Source organism: Hyperolius riggenbachi, chromosome 7, assembly GCF_040937935.1.
Source record: "Hyperolius riggenbachi isolate aHypRig1 chromosome 7, aHypRig1.pri, whole genome shotgun sequence".
Classification (NCBI taxonomy): Eukaryota; Metazoa; Chordata; class Amphibia; order Anura; family Hyperoliidae; genus Hyperolius; species Hyperolius riggenbachi.
Window position 1 is genome coordinate 320,584,605 of NC_090652.1, and position 22,374 is coordinate 320,606,978.

At 49.3% G+C, this 22,374-nt stretch overlaps 1 protein-coding gene across 1 annotated transcript in view; it reads left to right on the top strand.

Annotated features, from left to right (window-relative positions):
• LOC137526222 (protein mono-ADP-ribosyltransferase PARP14-like) overlaps nt 1–22,374 on the top strand; it is a 494,364-nt gene that overhangs the window by 286,547 nt on the left and 185,443 nt on the right. The gene's annotated exons all lie outside the window — the stretch shown is intronic.

Here is a 22,374-nt window from a genome sequence, read left to right on the forward strand (position 1 = left end):
AGATTCCGCTTCATTAGAGTACCCAACCCACGCACATTCCAAGATATTAGCTTAAGTTCTTTACCCATTAAATTCAAGTTTCATACAGTGTACGTATTCCCAGCAGCACACATTAGTACCTGCATTATTAAAAGTAGACGCGCATCCCCGTCCCCCCCGCCCCCCAACCCCCCAACCAACTGTAGAACATACAACCATAAACATTTGACTGCTAGCCCACCAGGCAACCCAAATAGGTAATATATTAACACTGTTAAACTTGTTGAAGTAGAAGTAGTACTGTATTCAGTCTTATAGTTGCATTCGTGTATACCTGGGAGGCCACAGCCCAAACTTCCATAGTGCAGGAGCACATAACAGAGAATGATTAGCATCATTCGGGTGTGGATTACTCCACTATCGGGGGTATGCAGCATATCAATCTTCCGCTATACACATCAGAATATTAAAACACATATATATCACCTGTTTATGGGCTGTAACAGGTGAATAAAGGCCCTGTTACATTCAAATTAGAGTATAGAACTATATATAAAGAAGGATTAACATTCTATTATATAACATAACCCATACGTGAGCTCCAACTTCCAAAGAGTGAAGAGCTCCGGGCACCAGAAATGTTGCAAAACCACCTTTTTATTTCATCCCCACCCGACAAGACATACAGCAGGGCTAGTCCTGCTGTATGTCTTGTCGGGTGGGGATGAAATAAAGAGGTGGTTTTGCAACATTTCTGGTGCCCGGAGCTCTTCACTCTTTGGAAGTTTCAACTATTGCTGTTTTTCTGGAGGCACAGTAAGTGTACCACACAACCCTGCCTAGGCTGCCAGCTGCATCCGGTGCCGATCTTCCAACCTCTTCAACCCTTCATACGTGAGCTCCACTGGCTACCCATTAATAGAAGGTCCGCTATGTATAAATATTGTGGCCCAGGCTATCAGTAGTGAGAGAAATAAAAAAAAGGAATAGAAAAGGAGAAAAGTGAACGCTGGTAGGATGGTGATCTAACAGCCTATTTTCATAATAGGCATTAGAGGAGAAAGTTAATATAATTGCCACGATTAAACAGTTCTTTTATTCTGGGTCTTGACGTCTAGGAGAGTTGCGACGGTATAAATTATTGTCCAGAAAGTCAGTCGCCATTCTTGGATTCTCAAAGAAATGAGTTTTTCCTCCGTGTAATCACTCTGAGTCTAGCAGGATAAATCATGGAGTATGGGATCCCCTTTTCTCAGAGTTTGCGTTTAATCTCCATGAACGTGGCTCGCCGCTTCTGCAAGGCCAAGGAGAAGTCAGGAAAAAGTTGGATTTTGGCATTTTCATATGACAGATCTCCCTTATCTCTGGCAAGGCATAGTACTGCATCTCTGTCCTTAAAATTAAGGAATCGGGCAATGAATGGTCTTGCTGGAGCTCCTGGGGCCGGGGCGCAACCCGGTATTCTGTGAGCAGAAAAGGTTGGAAAAGTCCGTCTGTACCAAAAAAGGTTGGAAAGTCCGTCTGTACCCAGGGTGTCTCTTACCCATTTTTCTAGGAAGCCCTCCGGGTTGGATCCTTCGGCACGTTCAGGTAGGCCAATCATACGTATATTGTTGCGGCACAATTGATTCTCCATGTCGCCTATTTTCTCCCATGTTGCTGTGTCTGAGTCTTGTAAGTCTTGTATTTGCCGTGGCATACGGCGAGTGGTGTCCTCCAGGTCAGATATCCTCTTCTTGGCTTCTATTGTCCACTGACGCAGCTTAGATAGGTCATGGCGCAGCAGGCCGACTTCAGCTTTCATCTCCTCTATTTTGTTCGTGAGGCAGGCTTTGGACTCGGATATAGCCGATAGCAAATTTGTGTATATGGTGGCCAATGTAAGTTCCTCGGCTTCTCCTGTGTCTTAAATTGCTATCAGGACTAATGTTGGAGGCTCCGAGTCGCTGCTAAAGCTTTCATTGACGCGGTCGGCCTCTACTGTGTTTTCAGCCTCTGCGCCATCTTGTGCCTCCGTCTGTTGGAATCGGGCCAGTTTGTCCGCGGTGGTTTGTTGCCCCTTCATCTTGCTTTGCTTAGGGAGGGTAGCCAGGGTGATCACCAGGGTGTAGGGTCTCTACTAGTGCCCAAAATTTTAGTGTGTCCTCGAATGGAAGCGTCGGATTCAGCGGTAAAGCGGGAGCTCTTCTAAGCTACGTCTTGCTGCATTAAGCGCTGGCTCCGTCCCCCAAGCCTGGTTCATTTTGAGAAACGTCAGTCTGTCCACAGACTTGTGAGACAGACGAGATCGCTTCTCAGTGACGACTCCACCGGCTGCACTGAAGCAACGCTCTGACAGTACGCTAGAAGGGGGGCAGGAGAGCACTTCCAGGGCATACTGCGCAAGCTCGCTCCAGATCGGCAGGTGCTTGACCCAATACTCCATGGGATCAACAGGGGCCATGCTGTCAAGCCCGCTGAAGGACCCCATGTAGTCAGCCACCATGCGGGTCAAGCGCTGCCTGTGACTGGAGAAGGATGCTGCTGCAGGCACCTCCTCTCTAGTCCTTGGCAGCTCTACACTCATGTAGAGCTCTTGGATCAGAGACAGCAGGTCTGTGGTGCGCGTGCGCTTGCTGCTGGTGGATGCAGGCACCTGCTGCTGCCTCTGTGCTGGCTGGACAGTGGGGGTGGATGTCTGAGGGAAGGCTTCCTCCAAGCGCTCAACAAGGGACAGCTGCAAATCCCTCATTTGTTGCGCACGGTCTCCTCCTGCAGGCAGGAACTGGCTGAGCTTTCCCTTCAGACGTGGGTCCAGCATCATGCAGATCCAGATGTCCTCCCTCTTCTTCATCTGGATGACCCTTGGGTCCTTGCGCAGGCACCTCAGCATGTGCGCTGCCATTGGGAAGAGTCTGGCCACGTCTGTTGGCACATCATCGGCATCCCCAGAGCCGAGAGTGCTGTCCTCCTCTTCCTCTGCCCCCTCCACCTCATCCTCTCTCCACCCCCGCACCAGTCCAGCTGCGCTCTGCTGCTCCCCCTCATCAGCAGCAAGGTCAGGGACCTCCACCAACTCCGAGCCCTCCTCCTCAGAGGTGGCCTGTGAAGCTGCCTGCAGCTCCTGCTGGTCCAAGGCTGCCGCTCCCTCTTCCAGCAGTGCATACAGGGCCCTGTCCAGCACACACACCATGGGCACCCACTCGCACACCATTGCATGGTCCCTGCTCACCATGTTGGTGGCCTGCAGGAAGGGTGCCAGGACTGAGCACACCTGCTGCATGTGCCCCCAGTCCTCCGTGGAGATGATGGACGGGAGGTTGGTGGCGGCACGCCTAGTTGCAGTGAGGGAGGCAACTGTTGCTCGTGCATTGTACTGGCTGACAGCCTGCCTCTGTTCAACCAGATGCTCCAACATCGCCAGGGTGGAGTTCCAGCGAGTTGGAACATCGAGCATGAGCCGGTGCTGTGGCAGGTGCAGCTCCTTCTGCACCTCTTCCAGGCTCGCCACGGCTGCAGGCGAGTGCCAGAAGTGACGCACAACCTTCCTTGCCACCTCAAGGAGTCGGTCCATCCCCTGGTAGGTCCGCAGGAACTTTTGGACTACCAGGTTCAGGACGTGCGCCAGGCAGGGGATGTGGGTCAGGTCTCCCCTGCTGATGGCAGCAACCAGGTTTGCCCCATTGTCGGACACCACCTCTCCGACTCTGAGGCCTCTGGGGGTCAGCCAATTCCTCTCCTGCTCTCGGAGTTTGGCCAGGACGTGGTTCGCCGTCAGTTTGGTCTTCCCCAGGCTGACCAATTCCAGCAGCGCTTGGCAGTGGCAGGGCTTCACGCTGCTGCTGAGGCGGGGGGTTTGGGCTGGTGTGCCGGAGGATGGAAGCGGATCAGAGGAACCTGCTGCTGTTCCGCTGACCCTGCATGGTGGCACCACCCACTGCATTGTTGGTGCTGCTGCTGCTCTGACAGTGCCCGATGCTGCTCCCCCATCCTCACCCCCTTCCACCAAGCTGACCCAATGCGCGGTGAAGGACATATAGCGGCCTGTCCCAAACCGGCTGCTCCACAAGTCCATGGTGACATGGACCCGTTGACCCACCACGTGCTCCAGCCCTCTCCCGACATTGGCCATCACAGAGCGGTGAAGTGCAGGGATGGCCTGTGCGTGCGAAATAATGTTGGCTGGGGATTGGCCAATCGGGGGCTGCACACATCAGGAGCGCACGCATGTCGCTCCCCTCCTGCACAAGGGAATAAGGCAGGAGTTGGGAGCACATGGCCCGTGCCAGCAAGCCGTTCAGCTGACGCACGCGACGGCTGCTGGGAGGCAGAACCCTGACCACCCCCTGGAAGGTGTCACTGAGCAGGGTCTGGCAAGGCCTTTTGCTGGCACGGGAAGCAGTGGAGGGAGCAGAGGAGGCCACTGAGGATTGGCTGCCAGAACAGGTCTCAGTGTCGGCGGCAGGAGTTGCAGAGGGAGGAGGAGCAGTGCGTTGCTGATGAACTCCTGCTGCCGACGGCTTAGCAGTGGTGGCGGGTCTGCCACTGCCACTGCCAGCTTCCTTCAACTTCACGAACTCCTCATGCTCGTGAAAGTGTTTCCCTGCAAGATGGTTGACCAGCGAGGTGGTGCCAAATGCAGAGGGCTCCTTCCCTCTGCTGAGCTGCTTGCGGCACTGGTTGCAGGTGGCATACTTGCACTCCAAATATGGAAGGGTGAAAAAATTCCATATTGGGGAGGTGAAGTTGCCCCTTCGGCTGGAAGGTGCTGCTGCTGCTGGTCTCCCTGTGGTGGTTGGGGGGGGGGGTTCTTGGTGCGGCTGGTGGTGGCACTGGCAGAACTCGTCTCCTGATCAGCACGCTGTGTGGCCTGCATACCACGCCCACTTGTGATCCTGCCCATGCCTGCGATGCTGATCCTTCTAGCAAGGCCCGCAGACGCATCCTCCTCCTCCTCCTCAGAGCTGATGACATCCCCACTCCCAAGACCTGGCAACCAGTCTTTGTCCTTCACAGTGTCATCATCATCCTCCCCCTCCGCAAACATGTCCTGCTGGGATCCCCCAAACTCCCCTTCTGCATGCATGGGCGGATGGACACTTACCACTGTCTGACTGTCCAAAGCATCATCCCCCAAAGTGCCCATGAGCATTCCTTCCTCCGCCAATTCTTCCGCAACAGCATTCCATAACCCCACTGTGCTTGGGGATAAGAAGGTGCTGAGTGACAGGGTGCTGATGTCACCCGCTGGGGCTGGAGAACTGCACTCCTCCTCCTCCTGCTCCCCAGGCAGTGCTGGGCGGCTGCTGCTACTCTTGCGAACAGGAGTGATGGCGGGGGTGGAGGACTTGGTTCCAGAGCTAATGGTGGCCTGCTCAGCCACCATCAGTTCCACCACAGCGTCTGCGTCCTTCTCCTCAATAGGACGGCTATGACCTGGCGGTGGGAGGAACATCTGGGCCACATGCTGCTGCTGCTGCTGCTGTGTCTCTGCAGCGTGACTCCCAGCTTTTGGGCGGCCAAGGCGTCCACGGCCAGTGGCTAATGGCGGAATAGCCACTGGTGCAGACGCAGAACTGCGCATGGTGGTGGTGGCGCGGCTGCCACGCCCACAACCTCCTCTCTTGGCGATGCCCTTGCTGCCCTTGCCCAAACCGCGGCTGCCAGTGCCAGACATTGTATATTTTTAATATTATACAAATGAAAACAAAAACTTATGTATGTAAAGGCGGGTGGGACAAGTGGGGTACTTTAATGGGGTGGGACTGGTGGTGGTGGGTGTGTGAGGTGACGGACAGGTGTACTCTACAGCAGAGATCGGTGTAGCGCTAATGAGAGAGTGCGCACTGCGCACACAAAGACCCTAGCTGACGCTGACTGACGGTGTCCCTATACACAGACTACAGTACAAGTCAGCAAATACACAATAGAAGTAATAGAAAAAATAGGACGGGTGTAGCACTAACGAGAGGGTGCGGCGGACAGTGCAGATGTGCACTGCGCACACAAAGACCCTAGCTGACGCTGACTGACGGTGTCCCTATACACAGACTACAGTACAAGTCAGCGAATACACAAGAGAAGTAATATATAAACAATAGGACGGGTGTAGCACTAACGAGAGGGTGCGGACAGCGCAGACGTGCACTGCGCACACAAAGACCCTAGGTAACGCGGTGACGAACGGTCCCTATACACAGACTAGAGTACAGTACACTACAGTACTACTAACTAAACAATAGAAGAATCTAGCTAAATAATACAACAGATTACAGAGAGCAGATACAGCAGGACAGGTATAGCAGTAAAGCTGGGCCTTGCTAACTACAAAATACTATAGTACAATAATCTATCTAACACAGAAGTAGTAGTACAGGAGTAGAGTAGGACAGGTGAGAGCACAGGTAAGGTAACTAGAGACTAGAGCACAGAGCAGGGCAGGCTGCCTTGCCTAGGCACAGGGCCTAGCTGCTGGCTGCAGGCCTGCAGCAGCACCAGTGACAGTCTCTCTCCCTTCCTAGTCCCCCTAGTAATCACCCAAACTAAACTGCCTAAAATACAATCTATCTACAATACAAAGCAATACAGTTGAAGATCAAGTGTTGGAGTGTAAAAACGCTAGGTTTAGAACAATAGCAATGCACTTGCACACAGACAAAAAGCACTGGAGCAGATCTCTCAGTACAATCAGTCAGTAAGTCGCAAGCAGGACGAGTGAGGCAAGATGGCTTCCGCTATTTATAGAGGGGGGGCTTGGCCAGGCTCCCCCTCTGTGATTGGCTGCAGTCAGAGGGCTGGGCGCCCTCTGATTCGCTTGTGAGGACTCGAGGTGACGTCTGTTGTGACGCTATCCGAGCTCGTGACGCTATCCGAGCTCGGATAGCTAGGATATCTTCGGATAGCTGCTTGCTATCCGAGTGCGCTCGGATAGCACAGCCCGGATAGCTAATACTATTTAAGCTCGGTATTCGAGCTCGAATAGTGAAAAAAGAGCTAGGATATCCGAGTAACTCGGATATCCTAGCTCAGATGAGCATCACTGGAAATAAATGCTAATTCATAGTTATTACCTTCCCCTCCCCTTCTATTATACTGAAGAAGCAACCCGGCGCTATTCGAGCTCGGTACCGAGCTCGAATAGCGTCATAGCCCAGATTGATGTCCTTAGAGCCAATCAGAGGGCTCCCAGGCCCTCTGATGGCAGCCAATCACAGAGGGGGACCCTGGCCAGCCCCTACCCTATAAATAGCGGCCGCCATGTTAGGTTTTTCCATGCTTGCCTGAGACTTGTACAGAGAGAGAGTTGCTCCTTTGTGCTTTGGCTTAGCAAGTGCTCTATTGTGGTCATTTACCTAGCGTTTTTGCTCACCTACACCTGCCATATACACCTATATTGTTGTTAGTTAGATAGACATTGTATTTTAGTTAGTAGCTTGTGTGTTACATTAGAGACAGGCAGCTGCTGCAAGCTTACAGGTTTAGGCCTCAGGGGGGCCTTGCCTCTGTGGGCAGCTGTCCTCTGTTTATTTCTCTCATCTATACCAGTATTTCTGCTGTCCTTTACTAATAGTATTGTAGTTATACTGTACTAGGAGTAGGACACTCACTGACTGTCACTGTTTATAGGCTACTAGCTAGCTCCTGCGTGTGTGCACTCACTCACTGTCTGTGTGTACACACACTCTATTTCCTTCTGATTACTGATAGATTATTGTTAGTTAGTTGTACTTACTTACTACTTACTCTTACTGTACCCGTAGGGACACTCACTGTCACTGTTCATATAGGCTACTAGCTCCTGCGTGTGCGCACTGCACTCACTGTCTGAGTGTACACACACAACACACACTCTATTTCCTTCTGATCGCTGATTGATTATCGTAATTAGTTAGTTGTACTTACTGTTACTACTTACTCTTACTGTACTAGGAGTCTAGGACACTCAGTCACTGTCCATAGGCTACTAGCTCCTGCGTGCGTGCACTCACTGTCTGAGTGTACACACACAACACACACTCTATTTCCTTCTGATCGCTGATTGATTATCGTAATTAGTTAGTTCTACTTACTTACTGTTACTACTTACTCTTACTGTACTAGGAGTCTAGGACACTCAGTCACTGTGTTCATAGGCTACTAGCTCCTGCGTGCGTGCACTCACTGTCTGAGTGTACACACACAACACACACTCTATTTCCTTCTGATCGCTGATTGATTATTGTAATTAGTTAGTTCTACTTACTGTTACTAATTACTCTTGCTGTACTAGGAGTCTAGGACACTCAGTCACTGTTCATAGGCTACTAGCTCCTGCGTGCGTGCACTCACTGTCTGAGTGTACACACACAACACACACTCTATTTCCTTCTGATCGCTGATTGATTATCGTAATTAGTTAGTTGTACTTACTGTTACTACTTACTCTTACTGTACTAGGAGTCTAGGACACTCAGTCACTGTCCATAGGCTACTAGCTCCTGCGTGCGTGCACTCACTGTCTGAGTGTACACACACAACCCACACTCTATTTCCTTCTGATCGCTGATTGATTATTGTAATTAGTTAGTTCTACTTACTGCTACTACTTACTCTTACTGTACTAGGAGTCTAGGACACTCAGTCACTGTGTTCATAGGCTACTAGCTCCTGCGTGCGTGCACTCACTGTCTGAGTGTACACACACCCACACTCCATTTCCTTCTGATCGCTGATTGATTATTGTAATTAGTTAGTTCTACTTACTGTTACTACTTACTCTTACTGTACTAGGAGTCTAGGACACTCAGTCACTGTTCATAGGCTACTAGCTCCTGCGTGCGTGCACTCACTGTCTGAGTGTACACACACCCACACTCCATTTCCTTCTGATCGCTGATTGATTATTGTAATTAGTTAGTTCTACTTACTGTTACTACTTACTCTTACTGTACTAGGAGTCTAGGACACTCAGTCACTGTCCATAGGCTACTAGCTCCTGCGTGCGTGCACTCACTGTCTGAGTGTACACACACCACCCACACTCTATTTCCTTCTGATCGCTGATTGATTATTGTAATTAGTTAGTTCTACTTACTGTTACTACTTACTCTTACTGTACTAGGAGTCTAGGACACTCAGTCACTGTGTTCATAGGCTACTAGCTCCTGCGTGCGTGCACTCACTGTCTGAGTGTACACACACCCACACTCCATTTCCTTCTGATCGCTGATTGATTATTGTAATTAGTTAGTTCTACTTACTGTTACTACTTACTCTTGCTGTACTAGGAGTCTAGGACACTCAGTCACTGTTCATAGGCTACTAGCTCCTGCGTGCGTGCACTCACTGTCTGAGAGTACACACACAACACACACTCTATTTCCTTCTGATCGCTGATTGATTATCGTAATTAGTTAGTTGTACTTACTGTTACTACTTACTCTTACTGTACTAGGAGTCTAGGACACTCAGTCACTGTGTTCATAGGCTACTAGCTCCTGCGTGCGTGCACTCACTGTCTGAGTGTACACACACCCACACTCCATTTCCTTCTGATCGCTGATTGATTATTGTAATTAGTTAGTTCTACTTACTGTTACTACTTACTCTTACTGTACTAGGAGTCTAGGACACTCAGTCACTGTGTTCATAGGCTACTAGCTCCTGCGTGCGTGCACTCACTGTCTGAGTGTACACACACCCACACTCCATTTCCTTCTGATCGCTGATTGATTATTGTAATTAGTTAGTTCTACTTACTGTTACTACTTACTCTTACTGTACTAGGAGTCTAGGACACTCAGTCACTGTGTTCATAGGCTACTAGCTCCTGCGTGCGTGCACTCACTGTCTGAGTGTACACACACCACCCACACTCCATTTCCTTCTGATCGCTGATTGATTATCGTAATTAGTTAGTTCTACTTACTGTTACTACTTACTCTTACTGTACTAGGAGTCTAGGACACTCAGTCACTGTTCATAGGCTACTAGCTCCTGCGTGCGTGCACTCACTGTCTGAGTGTACACACACAACACACACTCTATTTCCTTCTGATCGCTGATTGATTATCGTAATTAGTTAGTTGTACTTACTGTTACTACTTACTCTTACTGTACTAGGAGTCTAGGACACTCAGTCACTGTCCATAGGCTACTAGCTCCTGCGTGCGTGCACTCACTGTCTGAGTGTACACACACCACCCACACTCTATTTCCTTCTGATCGCTGATTGATTATTGTAATTAGTTAGTTCTACTTACTGTTACTACTTACTCTTACTGTACTAGGAGTCTAGGACACTCAGTCACTGTGTTCATAGGCTACTAGCTCCTGCGTGCGTGCACTCACTGTCTGAGTGTACACACACCCACACTCCATTTCCTTCTGATCGCTGATTGATTATTGTAATTAGTTAGTTCTACTTACTGTTACTACTTACTCTTACTGTACTAGGAGTCTAGGACACTCAGTCACTGTGTTCATAGGCTACTAGCTCCTGCGTGCGTGCACTCACTGTCTGAGTGTACACACACTAAATTTACTTGTGATTACTACTGATTATTGTAACTGCTAGTTGTACTTCCTGACTGTTACTACTTACTTACTGTACTAGGGGACACTCACTCAGTCACCTCACCAACCAACCCACTCCATTAAAGTACCCCACTTTTCACCCGCCCTTTTAAAAAACTTTTGTCTATACGCCCAAAACATTGAAGATGTCTGGAAGTGGCAGCCAGCGCGGTTTGGGCAAGGGGAAGGGCAGCAAGGGAATCAGGAGGAGAGGGAGCAGCATTGTGGCAAGCCGCGGCCGCGGGCGCGCCACCATGCACAGTTCCGCAGCAGCAGCAGCAGCGTCAGTGGCTAACATTCCTCCCATAGCCACTGGCCGTGGACGCCTTGGGCGCCACCCAGCAGGAGCATCTGCAACTCACGCTGCAGAGACACAGCAGCAGCAGCGTGTAGCACCTGCTCCCATTTTCCTCCAGCCGGGTCGGAAACGTCCCATTGAGGAAAAGGATGCAGACACTGTGGTGCAACTCATGACGGAGGATGAGCAGCCCGCCATCAGCTCTGCATCCGAGGCCTCCACCCTCACCACCACCACCACCACCACCACCACCCCTGTTCGCAGCAGCCGCCCAGCAGGGCCTGGGGAGGAGGCCAGTTCACCATCAGTCGCCGACCTGTCACTCAGCAGTCTTTTTACCCCAGGCACCATCAGGGTATTGTCTGCTGTTGTTGGCGATTTTGAGGAGGAGATGCTGATGGGCACTTTGGGGGAGGAGGGATTGGACAGCAAGACTGTGGCGACAGTCAAGCGTCCCATCCATGCATCAGGAGAGGAGTTTGGGGGGTCATCATCCCAGCAGGACATGTTTCAGGAGGGGCATGATGATGATGACCCGGTGACAGACAGAGACTGGGTGCCACCACCTCCAGGGGATGTCGTCCTCAGCAGCTCTGAGGAGGAGGAGGAGGATGCGCTTGTGGGCCTTGCAAGGAGGCGCATCATTGCAAGCATTGGCAGCATCCCACAGCCTGCTGGTGTCTCAGGCTCAGCAGCAGCAGCAGCAGCATCAGCCAGTACCACCACCAGCCGCACCCAAGCCCCCCCCCCCAACCACCACAGGGAGACAGGCAGCAGCGCTTCCATGCCGTAGGGGGATGTTTCTGTCACCAATCTGGCGCTTTTTCACCATGCCCACTGTGGACAGCAAGTACGCCACTTGCAACCACTGTCAGCGGAAGTTGAGCAGAGGTGCAGACCCCTTAAAGTTCAGCACCAGCTCGCTCATCAACCACCTTGCGGCTAAACATTTCCACCAGCATGAGGAGTTCCAGAGGCTGAAGGCATCTGGTGCTGGCAGTGGCACCACACCCATCACTGCACAGCCTTCAGCAGCAGCAGCAGCAACAGCAGCCACCCGCCCTCCTGCTCCTCCAGCAGCACCAGCAGGAGTGCGGAAACGCACTGCTCCTCCCCCCTCTGCAACTCCTGCCGCCGACACTGAGGCCTGTTCTGGCAGCCAGTCCTCAGTGGCCTCCTCTGCTGTGTCTGCTGATTCCCGTGTCAGCAAAAGGCCACGCCAGAGCCTTTTGAGCGAGTCCTTCCAGGGGGTGGTTAGGGCTCTGCCTCCCAGCAGCCGTCGCGTGCGGCAGCTGAACGGCTTGCTGGCACGGGCCATGTGCTCCCAACTCCTGCCGTACACGCTCGTGCAGGAGGGGAGCGACATTCGTGCGCTGCTTGCTTGCGCAGCCCCAGACTGGCAGCTCCCCAGCAGACACTTCTTTGCCCGCAAGGCCATTCCTGCACTGCACCGCTTTGTGATGGCCAATGTGGAGCGAGGGCTGGAGCACGCGGTTGGTGAAAGGGTCCACGTCACCATGGACTCCTGGAGCAGTCGCTTCGGGACAGGCCGCTACCTGTCCTTCACTGTCCACTGGGTCAGCTTGGTGGAAGGGGGTGAGGATGGGAGAGCAGCAGCGGGCACAGCAGCAGCAGCAACACAGTGGGTGGTGCCACCCCGCAGGGTCAGGGGAACTGCAGCAGGTTCCTCCGATCCTCTGCCATCCTCCGGCACACCTGGCCAAACCCCCCGCCTCAGCAGCAGCGTGAAGGCTCGCCACTGCCAAGCGCTGCTGCACTTGGTCAGCCTTGGGAAGACCAAGCTGACGGCAACCCATGTGTTGGCCAAACTCCAGGAGCAGGAGAGGATTTGGCTGACCCCCAGAGGCCTCAGAGTCGGAGAGGTGGTGGCCGACAATGGGGCCAATCTGGTTGCCGCAATAGACAGGGGAAACCTGACCCACATCCCCTGTCTTGCCCACGTGCTGAACCTGGTGGTGCAGAAGTTCCTGCGCACCTACCAGGGGATGGGCGAACTGCTGGAAACGGCAAGGAATGTTGTGCGTCACTTCCGGCGCTCGGCTGCAGCCTGTGCGAGCCTGGAAGACGTGCAAAAGGAGCTGGATCTGCCACGCCATCGGCTGATCCTTGACGTTCCGACTCGCTGGAACTCCACCCTGGCGATGTTGGAGCATCTGGTTGAACAGAGGCACGCTGTCAACCAGTACCTTGCCCTGGCCACTGTTTCCGCAGCTCAGAGAAGGGACAAGACCAGCAACATCCCGTCCATCGTCCCCGATGATGACTGGAGGCACATGCAGCAGGTGTGCTTTGTGCTGGCTCCCTTCCTGCAGGCCACAAACATGGTGAGCAGGGACCATGCTATGGTCTGCGAGTGGGTGCCCCTGGTTTCTCTGCTGAACAGGGCCCTCGATGCTTTGCTGGAACAGGGAGCGGCAGCCTTGGACCAGCAGGAGCGGCAACCAGCTGCGCAGTCCACCTCTGAGGGGGAGGAGGAGGAGGACTTGGTGGAGGTCCCTGACCTGGCTGCTGATGAGGGGGATCAGCACAGCGCAGCTGAGTTGGTGCGGGGGTGGAGAGAGGATGAGGCGGCAGAGGAGGAGGATGAGGACAGCACTGACGTCGATGTGCCAGCAGATGTGGCCCGCCTCTTCCCAATGGCAGCGCACATGCTGACGTGCCTGCGCAGGGACCCCAGGGTGATCCAGATGAAGCAGAGGGAGGACATCTGGATCAGCATGATGTTGGACCCACGCCTCAAGGGGAAGTTGAGCCAGTTCCTGCCGCCTGCAGGAGGAGACCCAGCGCAACAAATAAGGAGCTTGCAGCAGGCCCTTGTTGAGCGCTTGGAGGAAGCCTTCCCCCAGCCTTCCACCCCCACTGTCCAGCAGCCAGCACAGAGGCAGCAGCAGGTGCCTGCATCCAGCAGCAGCAAGCGCCCCACAGACCTGCTGTCTCTCAGCCACGAGCTCTACAGGACTGTAGAGGCTCCGGCAGCAGTGACTAGAGAGGAGATGCATGCAGCAGCATCCTCCTCCGGTCACAGCCAGCGCCTGACCCGCATGGTGGCTGACTACATGGGGTCGTACAGCGGGCTTGACAGCGATGCCCCTGTTGATCCCATGGAGTATTGGGTCAAGCGCATGGAGATCTGGAGCGAGCTGGCGCAGTACGCCCTGGAAGTGCTGTCCTGCCCCCCTTCCAGCGTGCTGTCCGAGCGCTGCTTCAGTGCAGCTGGTGGCGTGGTCACCGAGAAACGCTCACGTCTGTCTCACAAGTCTGTGGACAGACTGACGTTTCTCAAGATGAACCAGGCGTGGGTGGTGGTTCCTGGCCCCTGTTGTCGGCGAGAGGGGGACATGAACTGGCTGCCGGAACCATCGTTAATGTGCCTTACCACCCTTTACCACCTCCTGGCTCCTGCTCACTAAGCCAGCCTGGTTCACTTTGACTATTACGTCGTCTGCAGCCACACATTTTACACCTACAGTGGGCTGCTGTGTACTGCCCTTCTGCTGTCTGTCTGTGTTTCCCACTGCCAGGGTACACAGAATTACCTTCTTCTGCTGCCACTCTGCAACCAGCTATTACGTCAAACAATAGCTATATTGGTTGCAAAACCAAAACCAAACAAACCATTAAAAAAAAAAAGGTTTAATTTTTCTGAGGTGCCCGGGTTGAAAACTGTGTTGTCCCAGTTGTGTATTGGACACAATGTGGGCTGCACGACCGCTGTCTGGGACCTCCTGTTGTGTTTATTTACAGCCCTGGTATCACCGCTAGGTACCAGGGCTATTATGTCACGCTGCCTACCTGCTGCCACACTCACACTGCTCCTCCATACCTCCTCCTGCTGCTGCTGCTGCTGTCTGTCTGTGTTTCCCACTGCCAGGGTACACAGATGATTTACCTTCTGCTGCCACTCTGCCACCAGCTATTACGTCAAACAATAGCTGCTCGCCTACTCCTCCATTCCTCCTCCTGCTGCTGCTGTCTGTCTGTGTTTCCCACTGCCAGGGTACACAGAATTACCTTCTTCTGCTGCCACTCTGCCACCAGCTATTACGTCAAACAATAGCTATATTGGTTGCAAAACCAAAACCAAACAAACCATTAAAAAAAAAAAAAGGTTTAATTTTTCTGAGGTGCCCGGGTTGAAAACTGTGTTGTCCCAGTTGTGTATTGGACACAATGTGGGCTGCACGACCGCTGTCTGGGACCTCCTGTTGTGTTTATTTACAGCCCTGGTATCACCGCTAGGTACCAGGGCTATTATGTCACGCTGCCTACCTGCTGCCACACTCACACTACTCCTCCATACCTCCTCCTGCTGCTGCTGCTGCTGTCTGCCTGTGTTTCCCACTGCCAGGGTACACTACACAGATGATTTACCTTCTGCTGCCACTCTGCCACCAGCTATTACGTCAAACAATAGCTGCTCACATTACTCCTCCATTCCTCCTGCTGCTGTTGCTGTCTGTCTGTGTTTCCCACTGCCAGGGTACACAGAATTACCTTCTGCTGCCACTCTGCCACCAGCTATTACGTCAAACAATAGCTATATTGGTTGCAAAACCAAAACCAAACAAACCATTAAAAAAAAAAAAAGGTTTAATTTTTCTGAGGTGCCCGGGTTGAAAACTGTGTTGTCCCAGTTGTGTATTGGACACAATGTGGGCTGCACGACCGCTGTCTGGGACCTCCTGTTGTGTTTATTTACAGCCCTGGTATCACCGCTAGGTACCAGGGCTATTATGTCACGCTGCCTACCTGCTGCCACACTCACACTACTCCTCCATACCTCCTCCTGCTGCTGCTGCTGCTGTCTGTCTGTGTTTCCCACTGCCAGGGTACACTACACAGATGATTTACCTTCTGCTGCCACTCTGCCACCAGCTATTACGTCAAACAATAGCTGCTCACATTACTCCTCCATTCCTCCTGCTGCTGTTGCTGTCTGTCTGTGTTTCCCACTGCCAGGGTACACAGAATTACCTTCTGCTGCCACTCTGCCACCAGCTATTACGTCAAACAATAGCTATATTGGTTGCAAAACCAAAACCAAACAAACCATTAAAAAAAAAAAAAAAGGTTTAATTTTTCTGAGGTGCCCGGGTTGAAAACTGTGTTGTCCCAGTTGTGTATTGGACACAATGTGGGCTGCACGACCGCTGTCTGGGACCTCCTGTTGTGTTTATTTACAGCCCTGGTATCACCGCTAGGTACCAGGGCTATTATGTCACGGCGAGCTGCCTGCCTCATTGACTGCCTGCTGCCACACACTCATCCTCCTCCTCCTGCTGCTGAATTTACCTCCTGCTGTCTTTGTGTTTCCACTGCCAGGGAGCACATACAATGGCGCTTCCAACATGCGTGCGCCCACCAGCTATTTGTTACGCTCAAAAATAGCTGCATTTCTTTAAAAAAAAAAATTGAAAAGAGAAATACGTGAAGAAGAAGAAGACGATATTGAAAAAGAAGGAGAAGGAGAAGATGAAGATGAAGAAGAAGATGAAGAAGAAGATGAAGAAGATGATGAAGAAGAAGATGAAAAAGAAGAAGAAGATGAAGAAGATGAAGAAGATGAAGAAGAAGAAGATGAAGAAGAAGAAGATGAAGAAGAAGAAGAAGAAGATGAAGAAGATGAAGAAGAAGAAGAAGAAGAAGAAGAAGAAGATGAAGAAGAAGAAGATGAAGAAGAAGAAGAAGAAGAAGATGAAGAAGAAGAAGAAGAAGAAGAAGAAGAAGATGAAGAAGAAGAAGATGAAGAAGATGAAGATGAAGAAGAAGAAGAAGATGAAGAAGATGAAGATGAAGAAGAAGATGATGAAGAAGAAGAAGAAGATGATGAAGAAGAAGAAGATGATGAAGAAGAAGAAGAAGAAGAAGAAGAAGAAGAAGAAGAAGACAATATAGAAGAAGAAGAAGAAGATATAGAAGAAGAAGATCTAGAAGAAGAAGAAGAAAGATAAAGAAGAAGAAGAACAAGTATATACAGTAACACTACTGAACAAAATTAAGGACACAACTTCTCTTTCCACATTTTTTTTTAAAGGAACATCCCCACATAATCACTTGCTGTTGTTACTTGGAAAAAAAGATGTTTCTTGCATCATTCACCCTCAAAACAAGTGTTGGAAGCTATTTAAGGCCAATTCGAATAGTCAGCTCGAATAGTGAGCTCGAATACCGACTCGAATAGTGAGCTCGAAGTCCGAGGTCGAATCGAATAGTAAAAATTATTCGACTCGAATATTCGACTGACCTCGAATAATTTACTATTCGAATTCGACCAAACTCGAATTTTAAAAAGGGGTATTTGAGCACCACTATCATGAAGTATTCAACAGCTTGAATCCCTTTATCTCTTGGGGTAAATTTGTGTATAACGAGGATACGTCGGCGGTGACCAATAAGGCCCTCTGCCTCACCGGCGTACCCTCGACACATTGTAGTGTATGTTTTCTATCCTTCAATACATGTGGCAGTGTTTCAACCAACGGTTGCAGAAAATTGTCCAGATATTGCCCCAGACCGTAGATCAGGGAGACAATACCACTGACAATAGGCCTCCCTGGTGGATTTTGCATATCCTTATGTATATTGGGTATCTGGTATATGATCGGGATGCAAGGCGCCAAGGGGAGGAGGTACCTAAACTCCCCATTCCCCAAGAACCCAGCATCCAGGCCTTCCCTCAATTACTGTGTAAGTTCTCCATAGTACTTCTGAGTAGGGTCCCCCTTTAACTTGGTATATGTACTCTGATCATTCACCAATCTACTTAATTCTGAGTTATTTTTTTTTATTTTAATTATCCAGGGGTACAAAATATGGCAAGGTCCCTATTGGAAGAAAAAAAATTGGTGATACGCTCCGCAGACAAAGGGGGAGGAGTGGTTCTCCTAAGTAAAGATCAATATAACTCAGAATTAAAGAGACACTGAAGCGAAAAAAAAAATTATGATATTATGATTTGTATGTGTAGTACAGCTAAGAAATAAAACATTAAGATCAGATACATCAGTCTAATTGTTTCCAGTACAGGAAGAGTTAAGAAACTCCAGTTGTTATCTCTATGCAAAAAAGCAATTAAGCTCTGCGACTTTCAAAGTCGTGGAGAGGGCTGTTATCTGACTTTTATTATCTCAAGTGTTATTGAACTATTTACTTTTCCTCTGCCAGAGGAAAGTTCATTAGTTCGCAGACTGCTCTGAAAGAATCATTTTGAATGCAGAGTGTTGTGTAATCTGCACATATTATAGAATGATGCAATGTTAAAAAAAACACTATATAACTGAAAATAAAAATATGAGAATATTTTCTTTGCTGCTAATCTTCTAGTAATTATTCATAGTACACAACCAATTCATTATATCATATTTTTTTTTCGCTTCAGTGTCTCTTTAAGTAGATTGGTGAATGATCAGAGTACAAATACCAAGTTAAAGGGGGACCCCACTCAGAAGTACTGTGGAGAACTTAGACAGTTATTGAGGGAAGGCCTGGATGCTGGGTTCTTGGGGGATGAGGAGTTTAGGTACCTCCTCCCCTCGGTGCCATGCATCCCGGTCATATACCAGATACGTTGGTTGAAACACTGCCACATGTATTGAAGGATACAAAACATACACTACAATGTGTCGGGGGTACGCCAGTGAGGCAGGGGGCCTTATTGGTCACCGCCGACTTATCCTCGTTATACACAAATATACCCCAAGATAAAGGGATTCAAGCTGTTGAATACTTCATGAAACAACAAGCTGTAATACCTGAAGACCAGATAAAGTTCCTCATGAAAGTGTTGAAGTTTGCGATGGAGAAAAATTATTTTTGGCACAGGGGTGAATATTATAAACAGCACAAAGGCTGTGCAATGGGGGCAGGATTTGCCCCAAGCTTAGCCAATCTTTTCATGGGTAAATGGGAACAAGAAGTTTTAGCACAACGTTATTCAAGTGAGGTGTTGGTTTGGAAAAGATATATTGATGACTTGTTCATTATTTGGTGGTGCACTGAAGACACATTGGCACAGTATATGAGTATTTTGAATAATAATGAGGTAACTATAACACTGTCATATGAAGCTAATACAGAAACTATACATTTTTTTGGGATTTTACACTATGGTGGATGGAGTGGTGGTATAAAAAATCACTTTAAAGAAACAGACCGTAATGGGTATATTTCAGTACAGAGTGGACATCACCCTAATTGGATAAAAATATGGGACAATTGATGAGGTTGAAACACAATTGCACAGGGTTGGAGGATTCTGATTTACAGGCACAAGTTTTAATAAATAGATTTAAGGAAAAGGGGTATAATGAGGAATGAGGGGTCCCTACTTGTGGTTATAGGTATGATGTTGCAGTGGGAGTTATTGATGCTGGGTTCCTCTGGCTCCAATTCTGCATGCTAAAATATCTATGTAGATTGTAACCCTGAAACGATATGGATTGAATATGTGTATCTAGTTTTAAAACAATTTTATGTGAAAGGTAGGATTAATATGTAGAAATGAAGCCCCTGATTGCGTGGGCCAGGTTGGTTGGCTCAATATAATGGGGTGGTAGTAGCATTAAATAATCTCTTTATTGCTTCTGAAAACTCAATCTTATGTAGAAAAGCTATGCATGCAGATGGAAGGGTCAAGTAACGCAATCCTCCCATTGGTTCTTGATGGGGGAAGGATGTGCTTGCAAAGATACTGCGTGTTTGCGCTCCACGGTGGCTAGAACGTGGAAGCAGCATGAGAGCCAATAGACAACGGTGGGAGGGACGAGGGCGGGGAGGTACGCGGCTATAAGTACGTACTACGGAAGCGGACCCAAATGCGAACACGGAGGTGACCAACGTGAAGGGCTAGAGCCCTAAAAAACTCTATGCTGTACATCTACTACTGGAATGTGAGTGTGCATTTTTAATAGAAATAAAATTGTCATACGGTTTTACGCTATGGGAAGGACCATTTGTTTTATTTGAGGTGATTGCTGTGGATACACTGTTTGGCAGAGAACCACTAAGAGGAGCCAGTATAGGTGGGGGATTGCCTGAAAATTATCCCAGAGGCGAGTGTGACCCATCTAGCCGGGGGTCATCTTCTAAGGGTGAGTGCCTACTTCTGAGGGTGAGGTAGTGGTGGTCATTCCAAATTAGTCTGGGATGCAAGTCTGGCATGTGTAACGGTTGGGTGTAGCAACTCAGATGTCTGATTATATGGTGATCTGCAGAATCACCAATAATGCAGACGCTATACCTGATTATGTGGTGATCTGCAGAATCATCAATAATACTGGTATAGCTACAAGGATGCTATGTGTGTAGTGTTTGGTGCAACCGTAACTCCAATAGTTTTGCGAGACCTTAGCAGAGGAGCTGGTAAGGTACTATCAGTACACTGACTGTATAGATTTGATCAAACCTTCCCAGAAGAGCTGGAGAAGGTATCAACAGAGAGAGTACAGAAAATAGTACTGCTGGTCTGTACCAGGGGAGTTGGTAAGAGACCAATAATAAAACAGACAAATAACCACACAGACCTTTTCCAGAGGGGCTGGAAAGGTCTGAGTAAGAGGATACAGAAATAGGTGGACTAGTCCTTATCAGAGGGGCTGGCAAGGAACTAGTTAAACAGAAACTTGAAGAGAAGAGAAGCTGGAAAGGTACACAGGTGACTTGGATAGTTTTGGCTAGACCTTCCCAGAGGGGCTGGGAAGGTACTATCAGTCACTAGGCAACACCTCACCAGTGGAGCTGGTGGGTATAGAACACCTCACCAGTGGCAAGAGCCCACTGGTAAGTAGAGAGGTCAGACAGGCAAGGTTCGGCAACAGAGAGGTAAGTATCAGTACAGAATCGTGAGGCAGAAGAGTAATCAGTAAACAGGCAGAGGTTCAGTAACTATAGGCAGATAGACAGAAGTACAGAATCATTAAGCGAATGCGAAGTCAGAGTTTAGCCAGAGTCATACACAGGTAATCAATAACAATAATATACAATAACCCTAGTCTTGTGTGAAATCCCTGGTTTCCTCCCAGATCAAAGCACACTGGATACTAGTCTAAGGTCTGAGCGCTAGCACATAAGTATTCACGACAGCAGACAGAGACTGAATGACAAACGAAGGCTTATAAGGAAGAGGGAGACTCCCAGTCACTCCCACCTCGGATTTCCGCCAATCCGAGCGGCAAGAGTCATCCCTGATGTCATCCGACCGGCAGTTCAGCTGACGCGCCTTCTGCTGGCATAAAGGTCCTGTCTCCGCGTGCGCCCGCACGAAACAGACCCCCTGTGAGCTGAAGACAATATTGTTCCCGGCGTACTAGACGCCGACGGAACGGAGAACACTTGAGAGGCAGGGAGGGAGACGGCTGCAGACACCTCCTGTGTGTCACCAGCCGCCGACTCACAGGTTGTTACAGCATGGAAGTGGATAAAGTGGAATCTTAGGACTCTGTGTATATAACCAGGGCCGGATTTCTGGAAAGGCCAGGAAGGCCACGGCCTAGGGCGATAAAATTAAATAAGATAAGAAGGGCGGCATGACTTGGGGAGAGAAGAGGTCATATGTCAAAGTAAATCATCTCTTCTGGTCCCGCAGCGCAGCCATCCAGTGCCCTGCTCTGCACTAATAGCTGAATTCCAGAGTTCCCCAATCCCTGAATCTCTCTCTCACTTCCTGATGTGTTAAAACAATCAGGATCAATCATAACTGTCACCTGATAATCCATTCCTCTGTATGAAAGATATACAGATTGATGTGAGAAATACCAGAGATTTACATTACAAAGCAGATAGAACTAAGTTCCGCTGAGTTTTAATGCAGGCATTCCCAAACATCAGTGAGCTCTGAAGTTTCTTCACCTCTTTTACAGCATTGACACTGACCCCAGCAGTTGTTAATTTATCTAATCCTAATTTATGTTTTTCTTTTTTTTCCTAGTAGCAGTGGTCGCTTCTCTTCCTTAGTTAACTCTTTCCTGACTCATTTTCTGTCCTCCAGCTCCTAAAATCTATGAGACTGCAGGAATAAAAATGCTGTTTTCTTCCCTTTCATTGCTAAACTGTCATTTTAAATTACACATGAGCAGTGGTGCTCATCCAATATTCGGGTATCCGAACTATCCAGATAATCTGAACTTTTTCCACTATCCGAACTTTGAATAGCAATTTGGATATTTTTTTTAAATCTGAATAGCACTGTCCGAGCAAACTCGGATTTCCCATATGAGAGTGAGAGAGGGATTTTAAGTCCCCACATCATAAAAAAAAACATGATGCTACATGACTCATTTACCCTAAAAACATTTTAAAGGCAATTTAAATAAGCCTTCTTCAGACATTGTTCCTGTATACTGTCTATATGTTAGAGCACACCACCATATGTACATTCAGCATTCAAAAGAGATGCATAGATTTTTCAGCAAATATAAATAAATGTCATTCAGATGCTTTAAAGTGGAGCTGAACTCTCGCACAGGACAGAAGGAAAACAGAGAAATGTACCATGTATGTATTTAGAGAGCCTGTCTAATTCCCCCTCCCTCCTCTGTGTCTAATCA